We start from the raw sequence: 19170 nt of genomic DNA on the forward strand, positions 1-19170 counted from the left end.
GTGAACCTGAGAGATTCGATATGACCTTTATATGATCATGATCAGGGGAAACCATTTATTTCAAATAGGGTTATCCTGATGCGCTTCTAGCGTATTCCTAGCCCTAGTAAGGTTTACCTTGTTTTAACTTGATTAGATCATTAACATGTGTTAAGGAAATGAGGAAAAAACTTAAAGAAAATTAAGTTCCATCTAAGTTCTGTGGGAAAAACTTTATTCTTTATGTTCCCCTATATAGCGAGCTAAACCCGATTGATGTGATGATATGGACACAGATGAAGGGAGAAGTTTCAATGCGAAATAATTCTTTTATGTGATGTTAAACAGGCCGTACATCATATGATTAGAGAAGAAGATATTGATAATATTACTGATGAAATGATGGATTCATGGTTACAACAGTTTATCTTCTAATTCCGATTCTGATTGGGATTTATGAGAATCAACTCTACTTATACTGGTAAGTTTTTATATCAAATTTCTTCTTTATAAACGTATTATATACTATGGAAAGGTATTTTTTCTTGAATCATCCTTAAATTGTTATCTGAGTGTGCGTCTATTTTATAAGGTCAAAATGGTCAATCTGTTTAGTAAACGAAACGGAAAGTTACAATAGTCAATAATAAAACCTCAGCTGAAGATAAATTAGATAGGAATATTAAACAAATTGATGACGCGGTAGCTTGTCAACAATAATTGATTTTAATAGCATTGTGGTAGGTAGTTGACTGATAAAACCTAATAAAACCGAATGTAGAATGTATCATTTTAATTTGATATGATTTTACGATGCAAAAACGATGAGAAAAGCGAATAATTATGCAAAGAAAAGCAAAAAAAATTGTCACGTGTAACCGAGCTTTTAGCACAAATTGCACGTATTGTTGAGACTACAAATGTGCAATTATTATGTAAGTAAAGTGCATGATAAAAATTTATAATTAGGAAAAAAGACGCTTTTATAGCATCGTTAAAAAACGTTGCGAACTAATGAGGCAGACAAAGGTTTCTTTTATTCATATTGTTGCTTGTTCATTTTCTTCCATAACCAGAAATCATCTATTTTCTAGACGTTTCAAACAAATGATCCAAGGTTGAATCAATTAAAGTTCAAAGCCCTAATTGAATCTGCCATCATAAGTAGATATCAAGTTGGCGAACTCGATACAGAACTAGATAATTCAATGTTGGTATACATTGTAGAATTCATCTTTAAGATTCATTTTGTTCGCACAGGCACATCTCAGACAAATTGGAATTTTTTTTTGTGCAAGTGCGGTTTGAATCAAGTCTCATTTCTGATTCTTGAACTTTACGACGGATTAATCATCTGTTAATTCAACGATCACTGTGATTTTCGTCTTGTCTTGTATGCATTTGCCCTTCAGCTGTTGGCCAGGACACACATTGCTGAAAAATAAGCTGTACCCTCCACAACGTTTCTCAACGTACTGGTACGACACCCATGATACACCCAGAATAAAGGTAAACATTAACTATTCCACATACAGGGTTATAAAGAGGATAGATACGAGAATGTCTGTTTTTAGCAGTCAAGAAGCCCTCGAAGGTCAACAATTCATAACTGACGATGCACTGCACTCTAGTTGCGTCTCTCATTGAACCGGACCTGTAAAGGTCTATACTAGTTACACCCAAGTTGACCATTTTGTTATCTACACATTATTACACGTACCTCTAAATTTTCATCCGGTTAGTTTAAATTAGGTTATGTTTTTGATCAAAATTTCAACCAATTACCTCAAATTTATCCTTATCCATAGTAGTGATCCTAACATGAGAAGAATGTTATGATTAATAAGTTGGTAATACGTATTTTACTTAAGCTCCATGTAAGAAAATGGTTAACCAGAATCCAATACCAATCCAATGTTTAAACGGCGGCAATATGAAAGTTTCGGGTACTTTTTCTGAATATGACCAGGCAACAAGTTGTATCACCTTTGCCACCAATAAAATTAATTGATGGTGCATCATTAGTGCATCCAACGGTAGAAGCTCATAATTGTATTCAATTAAGACCGTGAATAAAATGTCATGGACGTCCTCAAGGTGGAAATAAGGCAGAATTAGTTTAAAGGTTAGAATTACAATTTTAACTGCATTCTTCTATAAATATTTAAAAAGAAATCTGACCACTAAAATTAATTGTGATTTTTTTAGAGTAAAGAACGCAATTCGCAACCGTGTCCCAGTAGATCCAAGTCTAGACAAAGGGAAGCGGTTGAAGCTAGACCAAGACAAGCAACGAAATCGTCAAGCAGTAAATAATAGTCCTTTGTTGAGTTTCCCAATTGTATGGCAAAAATTTCCATCAACAAGTTTGCCAAAATTATTTGATGAAGCTTCTATCTATGACTATCTGTTTTCATCTCAGATAGTAGAGAAAGAAAATTATAATTCTTGTGATGACGATGAAGAAAATGAGTCAAACATTTTAGATTACAGTACAGCAAAACCTATGAAAAGAGGGAAGCTATATGCTGACAGTAACATAATTACAGATATTTTTGATTCCATCACGTCTCAAAATATTTATTGTTTGAAAAGTCAAATAAAAGCATCGTATCAAAAACTAGCTACTCTGTCCAGGTTATGATAAACTCTGAAAGTCTTTAATTACATGATCAATCCCTTGGAACCGACCATCACCTCGACCACAACGCTTAACCCACAAATCACATTTACTACACTTGGAGCAAGTGTTTAAATGATTTTTCACTGTTGTTTTAATACGTTTTTGACGGTTTTGGGAAACTCACAAAAAATATTGATTTTCTAAAAAGGATTTACTTCGTGTATCGCTACGGCATCCTCTATAACAACAATGTTTTTTTGCACCCTTTTTTATTGGTAACATTTTTTATTTCAATAAAAATACTTGTTAGTTTTTTATTTATAAATATACGTTCATTTTAATTTCACTGTTTTTAACAGATACGCAATTTTCTTTACTTTTTTTTATTTTAAATTGTATAGCCAAATTCCGCCAAAACATGGCGGAATTTAAATATTTTTAACTATTTAAAGATCCGACGACGAAATAGAGAAGTTTGTGTGCACATGGATGTCCGAGTTGCTCAGTGGAAAAAAATGTGTAACTACTAATGAAAATTGTCTAGAAAATCTATAAATAACGATAATAAATAAATGTGCGTTTGTCTCTATCATATTTGAGCTGCCCTTGTACTAATTGTTTCCATTAGCAACCAACTACTTCGACTGGAAATGTACTACAGAAAGGACTATAAGGAAATAAGTCCTCTGTCCCTGTTCAAACTATTCCATCCATTTAACAATTTCACACATTTTCATTTATTTCAAAATGCCCATCTATATTTTAAATGAAGGTGCTCTTTAAACCGGACGTTAACACATCTCTAAGTCTGTCCAACATACTTCTTCGTCAAAATTATTACAGCTAATTTCGTTAATACAACTCTTTTCCAAATGTAGAACTTGGGATTACCCAACAATTGTTTCAATGTATTATTATATTTATGAGCCAGTTTCAAACCTACTCTGTAAAAAATACCTTCCAATTCCTTTGTGTAACGTACCACAGCAAATTCCTTCCTGTTGTTCGTTTTGATTTTGTTTACAGAATCTATTAATTGCTGAAATTATCAATATAATGAATACGAGATTCTGTAAAATAATAACTTCCAATTTTTTCGGGGCTCCAAAAATGTTAACTAACGTTATTGACACACAAGAACAAGTGATTGAACTAACAAAAATAAATAGATCAAGGCACCGATCTGCAAGTGCGTACGTGGACCGAACCATGTAATTCTTAAACAAATTCCACAGAATTAATTGAGTTAAATCATATTAGATCGATTTAAAAATAAATTAGACTATGTTTGATAATTATGAATGAATTATATTGAAAAATTAACCAAAGATACACTCTTATACGAGGATGGTACCAAAAGTACCTGGCTCAACAAACAAAACACAAAATTTTTGCAAAAAAATTTATTTTTCAACGTAATCTCCTTTTAGCTTCATAAACTTTTCCCAGCGATGTTCAATAAGTTCGATACACTTTTTATAATAAGAATAGAATAGAATTACTCAAAATAGATATTAACTGCAGACATCACCTCTTCATTAATGGAAAATCCTTGGAAATGGAAAATCTGAAAGCCGAAAATAATCCGAGAGGCGAATATGATGCATGAGGTAGCAATTCAAACTTTAATTCATAAATTTTGGCCATTGCAATAACGGATGTGTGAGCTGGTGCATTGTCTTATTGAAATAACACTTCCTTCTTAGCCAAATGCAGCCGTTTTTGCTTGATTACTTCGCTCAAACGTTGCTATAACCGACATCAAGACCTTGCCTGAGGATGGAACGGTCTTTGCATTCTTTGGAGCCAGGTCTTCCTTCTCAATCCATTGCTTTGATTGTTCTTGTGAAGTGATGGACCCGGAATTCATCCATGGTTATGAAACATTGCCAAACACTCGATGGAAACATCTTCACGAGGCTGTTTTTGTTTCATTTTGAGCAAACGCGGAATCTACTTGCACACAGCTTTCTCATGTCCAAATTATCAATTAATATGCGATCTACTGCACTTTTTGAAATGCCTACTAACTCGCGCACTGTTAGTCCACGATCATTCAGTTCCACTTTGTGGATTTTCTTCAACATTTCTGGAGTCGTCACCTCATTTGGTCGACCTCTGCGATGCTGGTCTTAGCAGGTCGTACGGCCTCGTTTAAACTCTGCTATAACGAAGCAACTGATTCACCAGAATAGAATATAGTTCGGCTTTTATATTGATTAGGCTAATGCCTTCAAGGCCTTTCGAATAAAAGTATTGTATCACATAAGGAATGTTTAGAAATTCAATGAAAACGTTCACTTTTCAAGCAACTACCGTCATGTCTAGGTCAAGCCAGGTACTTCTGTGGCCATCCTCGATTTAATAAAACTAATAAGTTAAAAATTCTACAGTTTCCAACAAAAGGAACCAAAGTATAGTCGACAAACAATTTAAAATTATAATTTTAGATAAAAATAAAAGTTTCCAATCAAAATAATATTATTAACATGATTGACATTGATTATTTGTTTGGAATTTATTTTTCTGCTTTGGTTTGCTTAAACGTCATGATCTCTGCCAATAACAAAACAATTAAAGTGATCCCCGAACCAAAAAAGTGAGAAAAACATAACATTTCGAAGATTTACAATAACATATTATTTCCACAATCAACAATCGATATTTTGATAATATATTTCCAAATAAAAAACTGGAAGATGTTAGACATACTAAGAATACCAAAGAAAAAATTATAAGTACCAAAAGCGTATATAAAAGAGTAGAAAGGAAAGTACAACTGAATAGACAAAGATCAGAAGGCTCTATGATGAAAAAAGGGAAAAAACTGCATAGATCTAAGAGCAGCATTCGATTCAATCCAAAGAAACAACTAGGGGAAGATGTTAGACATACTAGGAATTACCAAAAAAATTATAACTACCAAAAGAGTATATAAAAGAGTAGAAAGAAAAGTACAACTGAATGGACAAAGATCAGAAGGCTTTATGATGAAAAAAGGGAGAAAAACTGCATAGATCTAAGAGCAGCATTCGATTCAATCCAAAGAAACAACTAAGGGGAAGATGTTAGACATACTAGGAATACCAAAAAAAATTATAACTACCAAAAGCGTATATAAAAGAGTAGAAAGGAAAGTACAACTGAATAGACAAAGATCAGAAGGCTCTATGATGAAAAAAGGAAAAAAACTGCATAGATCTAAGAGCAGCATTCGATTCAATCCAAAGAAACAACTTGTTGAAGATATTAGACATACTAGGAATACCAAAGAAAAAATTATAAATACCAAAAGCGTATATAAAAGAGTTGAAAGGAAAGTACAACTGAATGGACAAAGATCAGAAGGCTTTTTGATGAAAAAAGGGAAAAAGCTCCATAGATCTAAGAGCAGCATTCGATTCAATCCAAAGAAACAACTAAGGGGAAGATGTTAGACATACTAGGAATACCAAAAAAAATTATAACTACCAAAAGCGTATATAAAAGAGTAGAAAGGAAAGTACAACTGAATAGACAAAGATCAGAAGGCTCTATGATGAAAAAAGGAAAAAAACTGCATAGATCTAAGAGCAGCATCTGATTCAATCCAAAGAAACAACTAAGGGGAAGATGTTAGACATACTAGGAATACCAAAGAAAAAATTATAACTACCAAAAGCGTATATAAAAGAGTAGAAAGGAAAGTACAACTGAATAGACAAAGATCAGAAGGCTCTATGATGAAAAAAGGAAAAAAACTGCATAGATCTAAGAGCAGCATTCGATTCAATCCAAAGAAACAACTTGTTGAAGATATTAGACATACTAGGAATACCAAAGAAAAAATTATAAATACCAAAAGCGTATATAAAAGAGTTGAAAGGAAAGTACAACTGAATGGACAAAGATCAGAAGGCTTTTTGATGAAAAAAGGGAAAAAGCTCCATAGATCTAAGAGCAGCATTCGATTCAATCCAAAGAAACAACTAAGGGGAAGATGTTAGACATACTAGGAATACCAAAAAAAATTATAACTACCAAAAGCGTATATAAAAGAGTAGAAAGGAAAGTACAACTGAATAGACAAAGATCAGAAGGCTCTATGATGAAAAAAGGAAAAAAACTGCATAGATCTAAGAGCAGCATCTGATTCAATCCAAAGAAACAACTAAGGGGAAGATGTTAGACATACTAGGAATACCAAAGAAAAAATTATAACTACCAAAAGCGTATATAAAAGAAACAACTTGTGGAAGATATTAGACATACTAAGAATACCAAAGAAAAAATTATAACTAACAAAAGCGTATATAAAAGAGTAGAAAGAAAAGTAAAACTGAATGGACAAAGATCAGAAGGCTTTATGATGAAAAAAGGGAGAAAAACTGCATAGATCTTAGAGCAGCATCCGATTCAATCCAAAAAAACAACTTGTGGAAGATGTTAGACATACTAGGAATACCAAAGAAAAAATTATAACTACCAAAAGCGTATATAAAAGAGTAGAAAGGAAAGTACAACTGAATAGAAAAAGATTAGAAGGCTCTATGATGAAAAAAGGAAAAAAACTGCATAGATTTAAGAGCAGCATTCGATTCAATCCAAAGAAACAACTAAGGGGAAGATGTTAGACATACTAGGAATACCAAAGAAAAAATTATAACTAACAAAAGCGTATATAAAAGAGTAGAAAGAAAAGTACAACTGAATGGACAAAGATCAGAAGGCTTTATGATGAAAAAAAGGAGAAAAACTGCATAGATCTAAGAGCAGCATCCGATTCAATCCAAAAAACAACTTGTGGAAGATATTAGACATACTAAGAATACCAAAGAAAAAATTATAACTACCAAAAGCGTATATAAAAGAGTAGAAAGGAAAGTACAACTGAATGGACAAAGATCAGAAGGCTTTATGATGAAAAAAGGGAGAAAAACTGCATAGATCTAAGAGCAGCATTCGATTCAATCCAAAGAAACAACTTGTGGAAGATATTAGACATACTAGGAATACCAAAGAAAAAATTATAAGTACCAAAAGCGTATATAAAAGAGTAGAAAGGAAAGTACAACTGAATGGACAAAGATCAGAAGGCTTTTTGATGAAAAAAGGGAAAAAACTCCATAGATCTAAGAGCAGCATTCGATTCAATCCAAAGAAACAACTTGTGGAAGATGTTAAACATACTAGGAATTCCCAAAAAAATTATAACTACCAAAAGCGTATATAAAAGAGTAGAAAGGAAAGTAAAACTGAATAGACAAAGATCAGAAGGCTTTATAATAAAAAAAGGGAAAAAACAAAGGGATAGTCTAAGCCTACTAATGTTTATGTAAAGAAACGGACGAGACTAAACAAGAAATTCACAGAAAGATGGAAGTATGTAAATGTGAAAACTTTCAACCGATCGTTAAAAAGAACTCAACGAATCTTATCGAATGGGTCTCTAAACAAACTACGTGACAACGCGCACGTATACAGTCTTGTTGCCAAGATTAAAGAATTTCCTTCCCCATAAAGGATTTTGAAATACTATTAACCACTACTTTTTGAAATCAAAACTGTATACTCATTGATTAAATATTTTTTATAAAAACAAATTTAGCTTTTATTAAAATTAATTAGACGCTATTTATAAGATGAACTTATCAGTTTTGTTCTCGTATTTTTAGCAATTTCATTCTAAGTATTTTACTTATTTGGTGAAATATTTTGTTGACAAACGAAATTATTTTGATTGATTATAAAAAATTTCGTCAAAACATTGTGGCAACACTGAGATACGCTCTACTTTATATTGTTCGTTTAAAGATGTCGGACGTTATAATATGATAACTATCATGAATAAAAATCAATAAAACATACAAGGAGACATCGATAATTAATTGTGTAACACCAACGAAATGCTATAAAAAAGTATTTTATTAATAATTAAAAATTTGTGTTAATAGTTGTTGTAGATAAAGATAATCGCTAGCATTTAAATGCATGTCACATAACTTAATTTTGGTTGCAATATTTAAAAGGTAAATGTCTCCAAATAACACGTCTATAATGAGGTAAACGATAAGTTTAAGGTACTTGATGAAATCATGAACGTATGAAAACTATATAGAGTCGTAAAATATTTACAAAATGATATATTTTAGAGGAACAGTCATAATATTTATAAAAAAGTGGCAAAGAGAACAAGAAAAAGGGGTTATATATCTTTCAATTCAGTGGATTTATATTATTAATGCGTTGGGAAGATAGATTTTTATTTAAGGTAAATAGTACTATATTGATTTATGTAGAGACAACAAAGAAAAGTACCTAATATTGATCTCATTTTTCTGATATAAGGGGTAGGAAAGTCTTTAGAGGTAATTTTACATGAAATTGTGTCTTCTTCATAAAATAAGAGGTAAGAAACGTTTTAGAAGTGACTTTATAGTGGTCTTAGTCTCATTTTGTGGAATAAGAGGTAGGAAAGTTTTTAGAGGTAAGTTTATACTGGTTAGGTTAGGTTAGGTTAGGTTAGGTTTTCTGAAATAATGGGTAGGAAAGTCTTTAGAGGTAAGTTTACATGAACTTGAGTCTTTAGAGGTAATTTTACATGAACTTGTGTCTTTAGAGGTAATTTTACATGAACTTGTGTCTTCTTCATCAAATAAGAGGTGAGAAACGTTTTAGAAGTGACTTTATAGTGGTATTAGTCTCATTTTTGTAGAATAAGAGGTAGTAAAATTTTTAGAGGTAAGTTTATACTGGTATTGATCTCATTTTTCTGAAATAATGGGTAGGAAAGTCTTTAGAGGTAATTTTACATGAACTTGTGTCTTTAGAGGTAATTTTACATGAACTTGTGTCTTCTTCATCAAATAAGAGGTGAGAAACGTTTTTGAAGTGACTTTATAGTGGTATTAGTCTCATTTTTGTGGAATAAGAGGAAGGAAAATTTTTAGGGGTAAGTTTATACTAGTATTGATCTCATTTTTCTGAAATAAGGGGTAAGAAAGTATTTAGAGGTAATTTTACATGAACTTGTGTCTTCTTTATAAAATAAGAGGTAAGAAACGTTTTACAAGTGATTTTATAGAGGTATTGGTCTCATTTTGGTGAAATAAGAGGTAGGAAAGTCTTTAGAGGTAATTTTACATGAACTTGTGTCTTCTTCATAAAATAAGAGGTAAGAAACGTTTTAGAAGTGACTTTATAGTGGCCTTAGTCTCATTTTTGTGGAATAAGAGGTAGGAATGTTTTTAGAGGTAAGTTTACATGAACTTGTGTCTTTAGAGGTAATTTTACATGAACTTGTGTCTTCTTCATCAAATAAGAGGTGAGAAACGTTTTAGAAGTGACTTTATAGTGGTATTAGTCTCATTTTTGTAGAATAAGAAGTAGTAAAATTTTTAGAGGTAAGTTTATACTGGTATTGATCTCATTTTTCTGAAATAATGGGTAGGAAAGTCTTTAGAGGTAATTTTACATGAACTTGTGTCTTCTTCATCAAATAAGAGGTGAGAAACGTTTTTGAAGTGACTTTATAGTGGTATTAGTCTCATTTTTGTGGAATAAGAGGAAGGAAAATTTTTAGGGGTAAGTTTATACTAGTATTGATCTCATTTTTCTGAAATAAGGGGTAAGAAAGTATTTAGAGGTAATTTTACATGAACTTGTGTCTTCTTTATAAAATAAGAGGTAAGAAACGTTTTAGAAGTGACTTTATAGTGGTATTAGTCTCATTTTCATAAAATAAGAGCTAGGAAACATTTTAGAAGTAAATTTATGGTACTATTAGTCTCATTTTTGTAAAATAAGAGGTAGGAAAGATTTTACAGGTAAGTTCATATAGGTATTGGTTTCATTTTGGTGAAATAAGAGGTAGAAAAGTTTTTAGAGGTAGATTTATTGTAGTTTTGATCTCATTTTTGTAGAATAAGAGGTAGAAAGTTAAAATAAGAGGTGAGAAACATTCCAAAATTAATTTTAAACGAAAGTTTTTGAGGAAAGTTTATATTGGTGATGGTCTCATTTTTGTGAAATAAAAGGTAGGAAAATTTTTAGAAATAACTTAATATGAGTTGGTGTTGGTAGAATAACAGATGGAGAAAATTTCAAAAGTAACTCTATATTAGTATTGGTCTCTCTTTTAAAAATAAGAGATAGGAAAGATTTTAGAGGTAACTTTATAATAGTATTGGTTTCTTTTTTGTGAAATAAGATGTAGGAAACATTTAAAAGGTAACTTTATAGTAGTATTGACCTCATTTTTGTAAAATAAGAGACAGGGAACATTTTAAAAATAATTTTATAGTGGTATTGGTCTCATTTTTGTGACAAAATATGAAGAAAACATTCAAGAAGTAAGAAAAAGTGTGAAAATGAAGTTATGGCAATATCATAAAGTCTAGACAAACGGCAAGAAAATAGAATCAAATTAAAATTAGGAGGAACAACAGTAAAAATAAACCGAATATGAGGTTTCTTTGCTAGACAACTGATGATGATTGGAATACATACGAAAAACAAAAAAAATAAAAACGAATTGTCGTATTTAAAAAGTGAAAGACTTTCCAAATGACAAGAAATTATTTATCACATTAAAATTAGAAAAAACAAAAGTCAAATTAAACGAATTTTCTTTGTTATACATCTGATGATGATGGGAATCAATGCGGAAAATAAAACAAATAAAAACCAATTGTCATATGAAAACAGTTTTATCAATAGATTTTTTGTCCTCGTATATATTTTTCTGGTACCTCGCCTCAACATTTTTTTTTATTTTCAATTCTATGAATATAATTATTGTTTCTATTTCATCAATATATAATCAAAACTCAAAACTAACGGTCCTAAAATGTAACCTTCATTTTATTGCCCTGAAAACGTTTCTAAGAACTGGATGCATCGTAATAAATTTAAATTGGCTTTCTCAATGACTTTCTTCTCTGTTTACTGAAGAAATCATCGACAGACCGCACTACCTGCCCTTACTCACGTACACATTTCTCATTGGACGAAAACGAGGGTCTGTCAGACATTTGTTAAATTAAAAAAAAATAAGAAATATATAACTAAAGTAGGTAAGAATATTGGTGGGACTTAAGCAAGTATCAGAGATTAACTTTGAGGCATGAAGTTGGCGAAGAAATATGTTTTTCAAACTGCAATTTAATACAGGGGTAATACAAAAGGTCTTACTAACGTTCAGATCTAAACATTGATTCTTATCCACGTATATAAATTTATGCGATACACCTTTAGTAAAAATGATTGAAATTATCAATTAATATTATTTAAAGATCATACTTCATTATTATCCACGCCGTAGCAGCTGTACCGATAGCAAAAAAAATTCTAATAAATTATAGAACTATGAATATTTCACATGATGAAAATTTTTTTTTCTGGAATAACTAATATAGCTGCAATCATAACCTCTAACTTTATGTAAAACACGAGAAAGCTGTTGTATGTTATCTATGATAGAATCAACGTCCCTTTTCTGATTTTCTTGTATAACCACATTTCCATTGCACAACTGTAGATACTATTTTTCAGAAAAAAACTCACTTCAACTTCAGCCCTGTATATTTCTGACAAATATGAAACTGAGGGAATCCCATATATACAGTCACTTAGATACACTTTTCCTCAAATAGTTTCGGAAATATAGACTTTTTTACACAAGCATGACAATTTTTTAAAAAATTTCTGGATTTTTTTACATAATAATTGAAAATACCCATTTCATGGCGAAAGTTTGGAGAAAAAAGTTGGATACCATGTTTTTTAATCCGCCTATAATACTTTTTTCCCGAGCAACTTCGAAATACTTATATCAAAACCCCTTTCTACAGAAACCAGAATCTGAAAAAAAAAATTATTTTCTCCTTCTAGACTGATTAGACTTCCGTATCATGCCGGTAACGGATGGTAGTAGGGTTTGGTATATTCAATAGGGAGATTCCTTACCCACTGACGGTGCGCGTACCGGCACGCTCTCCTTTCCCTTCTCCAATGGGGAAGAAGGGAGGATGGTGGTAATTTAAATATGGAATATCAAATTTCGGAAACAGTTGGGAGCGGAACTGTGCCAATGTGATTTTTTTATTCTGGACTTACGGTTGAGGTTCTCAGTTGAAGTCTTTTGAGACTGATGTAAGAGGTCGTTTGTGATCAACAATGCTCGTATCATATAAAGACTATGATGCCACAAGCCCCATCCATATACAAAAAGAGTTGAGAATTGTAAAGCTTCAGGTTCGTGGTTCGAGGAACAAAGACTAACTCCAAGAAGTATGTACAGTTTCGACAATGATGACTCAATAATGAAACTCAGGCAAGAGGTTAGTAGAGCATATTCAAAAACAATATCTTGTTGGTACAGTTATTATAAAGAGGACATAATAGAATGGTACCTGAATCAACAGCATTAGAGTGAAAATATTGAAGAACCGGGTACTATGGTGCAGATAGATGAGGCTAAATTTGGCAGGCGTAAGTCCATAAAGCACGAGACTTTGGAAGCCACTGGCTGTTAGTATTCATCTGTGATGACTTAGAAGATTTCAGATTAGAAGTTTGTCCCGAGAATACCCGAGGTATTGATCTCATTCATGTTAAACCATGTGGAAGAAAGTACAAAGATACACATAGATGAGTGGCTTCCATGATACACTATGTCATGATACAGAGTTAAGGAGGAAACACTCAGAATTGAAGCTTCATTGCGACCAATGGGTGCATATTTTCGTAGGCGTAATGTAATAAGAAAAATATACCCTAACTATATCATTGAGTACCAATGGTAACGTTGGTGCACGAAAAGTAAAATAGATTAAATTAAGTTTAAATTTAGACTTGATAAATGTAAATAAGTGGGGTTCGGTTAAATTAGGTTAGATTAGGCTCGTTCTAGGTGTCGTTCAGAGTTATTTCAAGCAATTTCTCGTTTCAATACCTTTCTTTGTACAATTACAGTTGTAAATTCACTTTCTCAAAATTATGCCTCTTTTTATTTCCGCAATGAATGATTGCATATTGTGAGTCCTCACCTCCAACTTAATCTACACACCAAATCCCTTGTACATCTAACATCTGAACGATACGGTTCCGTTTAAAAACTGAAATAACTCGCTTTGTATGACCGCAATCGTTTTTTGCTTTTTAATTAAAATAATAGTGGACGATTTCCGAGGAAACAAATTATTAGCGACCTAGTTGGCATTTCCATAGAACTCCTACTGGAAAACAAATTACCAAAGGTACAATTATCAACCATTACTGAAATTAGTAGAAAGAACTGAAAGTAGAAATAACATCTAGCCAAAAAGAAGATGCAGAGGTCATTTGAAGGTTAATAGTTGCTAAAAATAACTCGTGCATAGAATTTATATCATAAACACGTAGCTATAAGAGATTGAGTTAATAATAGTCCAGGCTACCAAGGTTTTCACCTCCAATTTTCATGAACCTTCATCGATTTTAATGAAATTTTGACACCAAGTTCCACCCCAACTATGGGTTGAAAGTTTTTATGAGAAAAATAACGAAATCGATCAAATTTTAAGCAAAAATTGTTCTTAGCATTTTTTTTGGAAATTCAATAGTTTTTGACTTATGCGCGATTGAAAATTTGAATTTTTCTTGAAAAAAAAACACGTTTTCAATCGATTTTTCATGAATAACTCAAAAACTATTGATTTTATCAGAAAAACGAGACATACAAAAATGAAGCTTATGAGAAAACGAAGAGATTGGTGCTTTCTAGTGGTTATAGGCCTAATACAAACCGAGCTATGATTTTTTGAAAGTTGAATACATAATTCGAACGAAATTTTTTTAAAATTCAACGTGGAATAACGGAGAAATGGTCACTTTTTCGAGAAAATTGCATATTGTCTTTTTCTAAGTACTTTTAAAAAGCTTTAAAATGATTGTTAATAGAACGCTCTAGCATCATAAAAACAAAGAAAGTTACGGCCGAAATAAAATCGATTTTTATTTTTTTATAGAAAAAAACTCAATTTCACCCTTAGCAATAGTATCCAAATTGTAATAAAAATATTATTTACTGTCGATTTACTTTATTTACGTACTAAGAATGATTCCTGGGAGTTTGAACGATTTAGAATGCATAATTTCGGAAAAAATATGTTTAAAGCCGAAAAATTATTTTCGAAATTTTAAAAAAATTCTTTTCTTTTCTTAAATTTAGGAAAAACTATAGGTTATACGTAAAAATTAGTATAGAACAAAAAGTTGGTTTTTTTATTAACAAACATTTTGCTTTTTTAAAATTCTTTCTAATTTATAAAATAACTGAAATATGACCTTACAAAGCTTGTTTTTGCGTATAACTGGTATCATTTTCGAACCCTTTAAACGTTGCCTCTTTAAAACTAGACAAATTCCCTATAAAACTACGTTTTGAGCGACTGAATAGCTTGAAAATTAAGATATGACCAAAAAACAAAATAAACTTTTTTAATTTTGGAGCAGGATAGATTTTGGAATGTCCTTCATTAAGAAGACTACAAAAAACAGTACAGTAAAGCTATCATCCCTTGTGCAAACTGTGGATGCTCTAGATAAGAGTTTACTACCAAGTTCAAGTTTGGCTTCGAAATAAAACTATTAAACCTACAGACTGGGAATGGATTAAGGCTCATTGGAATCCATCAGAATGCAGAATAGCCCTGCACCACAGGAACTTCTGCAAATGATATTCTGCATTTGTGAAAAAGGATGTGGTGCATCATGTAGTTGTCAGAAAGTTGGGTTATTCTGCAACCTAACCTGTGGTCATTATGTCGGACAAAATTGACAGAATTGCGCGCCAATAATGGATTATGAAGAAGAATTAAATGAAAATAGTGACGATGATGATGATAATTTAGAAAAAAAGTTTTGACTTCTTTATTGTGTAAAAGAAAATAATTTTGTTTAATTTTTTATTTCTTAGACCTTTTGATATGTTTCTAAATCTTCTTGATTTTAGGTCTCTTCTGTTTTAAAATAAGTTTTTTTAATAATTTTTGAAAGATAGATAAAATTGACGTTTCAAGTTTTTTTTAAATCATTATCAAAATATTTTGATTGTCATTGCCATTGCACAACTGTAGATACTTTCAGAAAAAAACTCAACTTCAACTTCAACCCTGTATATTTCTGACAAATATGATACTGAGGAAATTCCATATATACAATCACTTAGATACACGTTTTCTTAATTGATTCACGTCAAAAATACATCGATATTGGAAATGGTTTCGGAAATATAGGTGTTTTCTACATAGGCATGCCAATTTTTTAAAAAATCTCTGGATTATTTTACATAATAGTTACATAATAGCGAAAGTTTGCCCAAAAATTGGAATACCATGTTTTTTTATCCGAAAAATTCAAAAATAATGTTAGAAGATTTAGAAACATGAAGAAAATAATTATATAAAATTAACATTATAATTTTCCTTTTTATTTATTAAATTACCAGTCTAATTAAAACTTTTTCTCCATGATAGGTAAGTTTTAAGGGATGTATAGCATTATATCAATGTCGTAAATAATTTTTTTGTAATTAGGGATGATTTATAGGGGTTGAAAAAACTATATATATAATATTCAAGTTAAGAGATAAAACAATGTCAAATCGAAATAAATAAATCAAAAAATTGTAGAAGTACCTCTGTAAATATATTTTTTTTTATTCAAATCGATACAGATAATTAAAAGTCCATTAAAAAATAAATAAGTCAGCAAAAAAATATACTCGTCCATAAATAATTGAATTTTTTTTCGAAATAAGAGGTGATTTATAAGGATTGAACATCGGGGACGTAAAATTTTTGTTTTGAACACAAAAAAAATGAATCGATTTAATATAATTCATTTAACACAAAGTCATAAAGTAATTTATATTTGATTTTATATTATCATCCCTTATAAAGAGGGATGAAATACATCAAACAGGGTTGAAAAATTGTAAATACCGTATTGAAGCATTAAACAACGTTTATTCAATCTTTAAAAGTATTTTACTACTCATCAAATGCTTACACTTATAATTTTATTTATGTATTAAGTTTATGCAATAAGGGTTAGTTTTCACCCCTAAGAGTAATTTGCACATATTGGGATAGGGTAGATTTTGAAAATAAGTGTGAGACAAGTTTAATTCTGAATTTTCATGCAAATCGATGTGGGTTCATGGAAATCGGAGGTAATACATAATTTTTACCTTGGTAGCCTGGACTATAACTTCCTACCCTTGTGCCGTTTGGGCAATTATGTCAGCTGCCATTACAATATACATTTAGAAAATTGAAATAATAAAAGAAAATAACAAATTGAGACAGTATTTTAACAAATAATAAAAACGCGATGATAAAAACAAGCAGAATTTCAAATTTCCTGTCATCACCTTTACTTAATTCAATAACAAAATGTATTACATATTTATTTCATTCAAAGGTATAGTGAACTTGTTATTTGACCTTTGAAATGATTTATCTCGGATTTAATTATTGCGGTCTCATGTAATAATTACTAACCTTTACTAACTTGCTTAGTATTTTCATGTTTCACCAAACAACTAGAATGTTTCGTAATCGTTAAAGCATCTATGTTTAAATGGAATTTTCATTTAATGGAAACAATTTTCTACAAGTGCAGTTAATCACAATACTACCTTATAATAATATTTACCTGATTTTTAAACTTAAGCACTATTAAATGAATGTAGTAGTTCAATAGGAACCGTGAATGGTTTTATTGAAATTTCGTGTATAACTAATGGACGTCTTTCCTTTGCCCTCGGAAAATTCGTAAGGCATGCGCCGTCAATTGCCCACCTGTTTCGCGTAGGCTTTAAGGGATGATGAAAATATAGCGAGTGTTTGTTTATAACGGAGAAATAGCTCTGGTCTATTAAAATGTTACAATTTTTTTACCCTTACTTTGCGTTTTTCTGAGGACGCAATTTTATTTTCCCGATGTGTGATGGAGGTCAAGGAAAGCTTAACCCCAAATTTGTGGGGCTCCACCCCTTGTCCCAAGGACCGCTATCTTAAATAAAGGGATGAAAAGCTATTTTTGACGATATCTCGCGAACTATTGTCCCTACAAAAAATTCGTAAAGACATAAATTGTGGTAAATCGCTTTGCCTACAATTTTGTTTATGACACTTTTTGTCATTAACCGCGTATTTAAAAAGTTATGAGCAAAAAAGTGCAAAAATGTTGTCAACAATTTCTTTTTTCGCTCAATAACTTTTTATTTTTTAATTTTTCGATGAAATTACCTCGGAACAATCTTTTAGATCGTTCTTTGAGGATTAATTTTATATGTCGATTTTTTTACTTTCACTTATTCTTATAGAGAGTGCTCCAAAAGTGCCGAGACGCGTCTATGCTCACCACATTGTGCTAAAAACAAAATATTTGTTATCATTTCCATTTTTTTTTTTATTTTTCTTTCCTTTACTCTGATTTTTCTGTACATTTATATATATAATTTGTTATTTTTAATCGACTGTGATTTTAATCTGAGAGGAATTTATGGGAATTCTAAGCATGTAGAAAAAGTCCTAATCGCCGTTTGGGGACGAACATCTGCCAGCTAGTACTATCGTTATAATTATTATTATTATTATTATATTCTGCCCTTTAGAGGCTCAGCTGTTCCTTCTTAAACATTTTCTTTCAGTTATCCTACATATTTTGCTACGTGCAGACGTATTAAACACTTTTCTAGTCCACTGATTACAATTAAAAGTTTTGTGGACAGAATTTCTGATTGTTCGATAATCATTTCGAATTTTTTCAACTATTCATCATGAATGATTTTTTTATTTGTAAAAAACCTCTCGGGTGACACTAAAGTGAGAACTGTAGAAGCTTAAGAAGTGAAAAATTTACTTGAGCGACCAAAATGATGAATAATTTGGACAATGAACAAAACAAACATTTCATTTTTAAAACCTTCTAAAGGCCGGGCATCAGATCAGTTATATAGTTTCATGTATGGAGATCTTGTTGTTTCTCCATGCTTTCTCAGGTTGCGATATAACATCAGTAGCAGTTGATCCGTGTTTGTTGGATCTTGTTGGTGAACTTTTCTTCTTAGCATTATATGGCGGTAATAAAGAAAAGTCACTGGACACCTTGCGATATAAACTATTTGCCAAAACTGTGGCTGCCTCCAACCCAAGATGCAGCTCGTTTCCACAGTCTTCGAGTATGTCACCAGGTCCAGTCGTGGCTCAGAAGATATCAAAATCCTGAAGATTGGGGCTGGAAGAAGCAAACAAATATGTGGATGCCTTTGCAACATTTCAATGGACTATTCGCGATAATTTAACTGTGAATATTTATACACTTCAAGTATACTTATTTGGGAAACTATGAAAAGTAGAATTTTTATCGTAAAACTGATGTACCGTGGCGAGTTTTTCTTAATATCATAGGTCATCGAATAAGAAACAAATATGAGATTTAGACGAGAGCAAATCGGTTTTAGAAATGTTCTTGGTACAAAGGAATGATATTTTTGATTATGAAAAGGCCTTCTACAGAGAGCAGCACGAATTATAATA

At 31.3% G+C, this 19170-nt stretch overlaps 1 protein-coding gene across 4 annotated transcripts in view; it reads right to left on the reverse strand.

Moving 5' to 3' along the window:
* The window catches only part of LOC130896848 (solute carrier family 2, facilitated glucose transporter member 1-like), a 97759-nt gene that overhangs the window by 62341 nt on the left and 16248 nt on the right, over positions 1–19170 (reverse strand). The window contains exon 1 of one of the 4 annotated variants that reach the window (XM_057805191.1): positions 17282–17409. The exons of 2 other annotated variants lie outside the window; for them this stretch is intronic. The gene's annotated coding sequence lies outside the window, so the exon portion shown is untranslated. Of the gene's footprint in view, positions 1–17281; positions 17410–19170 lie in introns of those variants that run through there. One more of the 4 variants, XM_057805190.1, reaches the window with a different exon arrangement.

Source organism: Diorhabda carinulata, chromosome 7, assembly GCF_026250575.1.
Source record: "Diorhabda carinulata isolate Delta chromosome 7, icDioCari1.1, whole genome shotgun sequence".
NCBI classification, from domain to species: Eukaryota; Metazoa; Arthropoda; class Insecta; order Coleoptera; family Chrysomelidae; genus Diorhabda; species Diorhabda carinulata.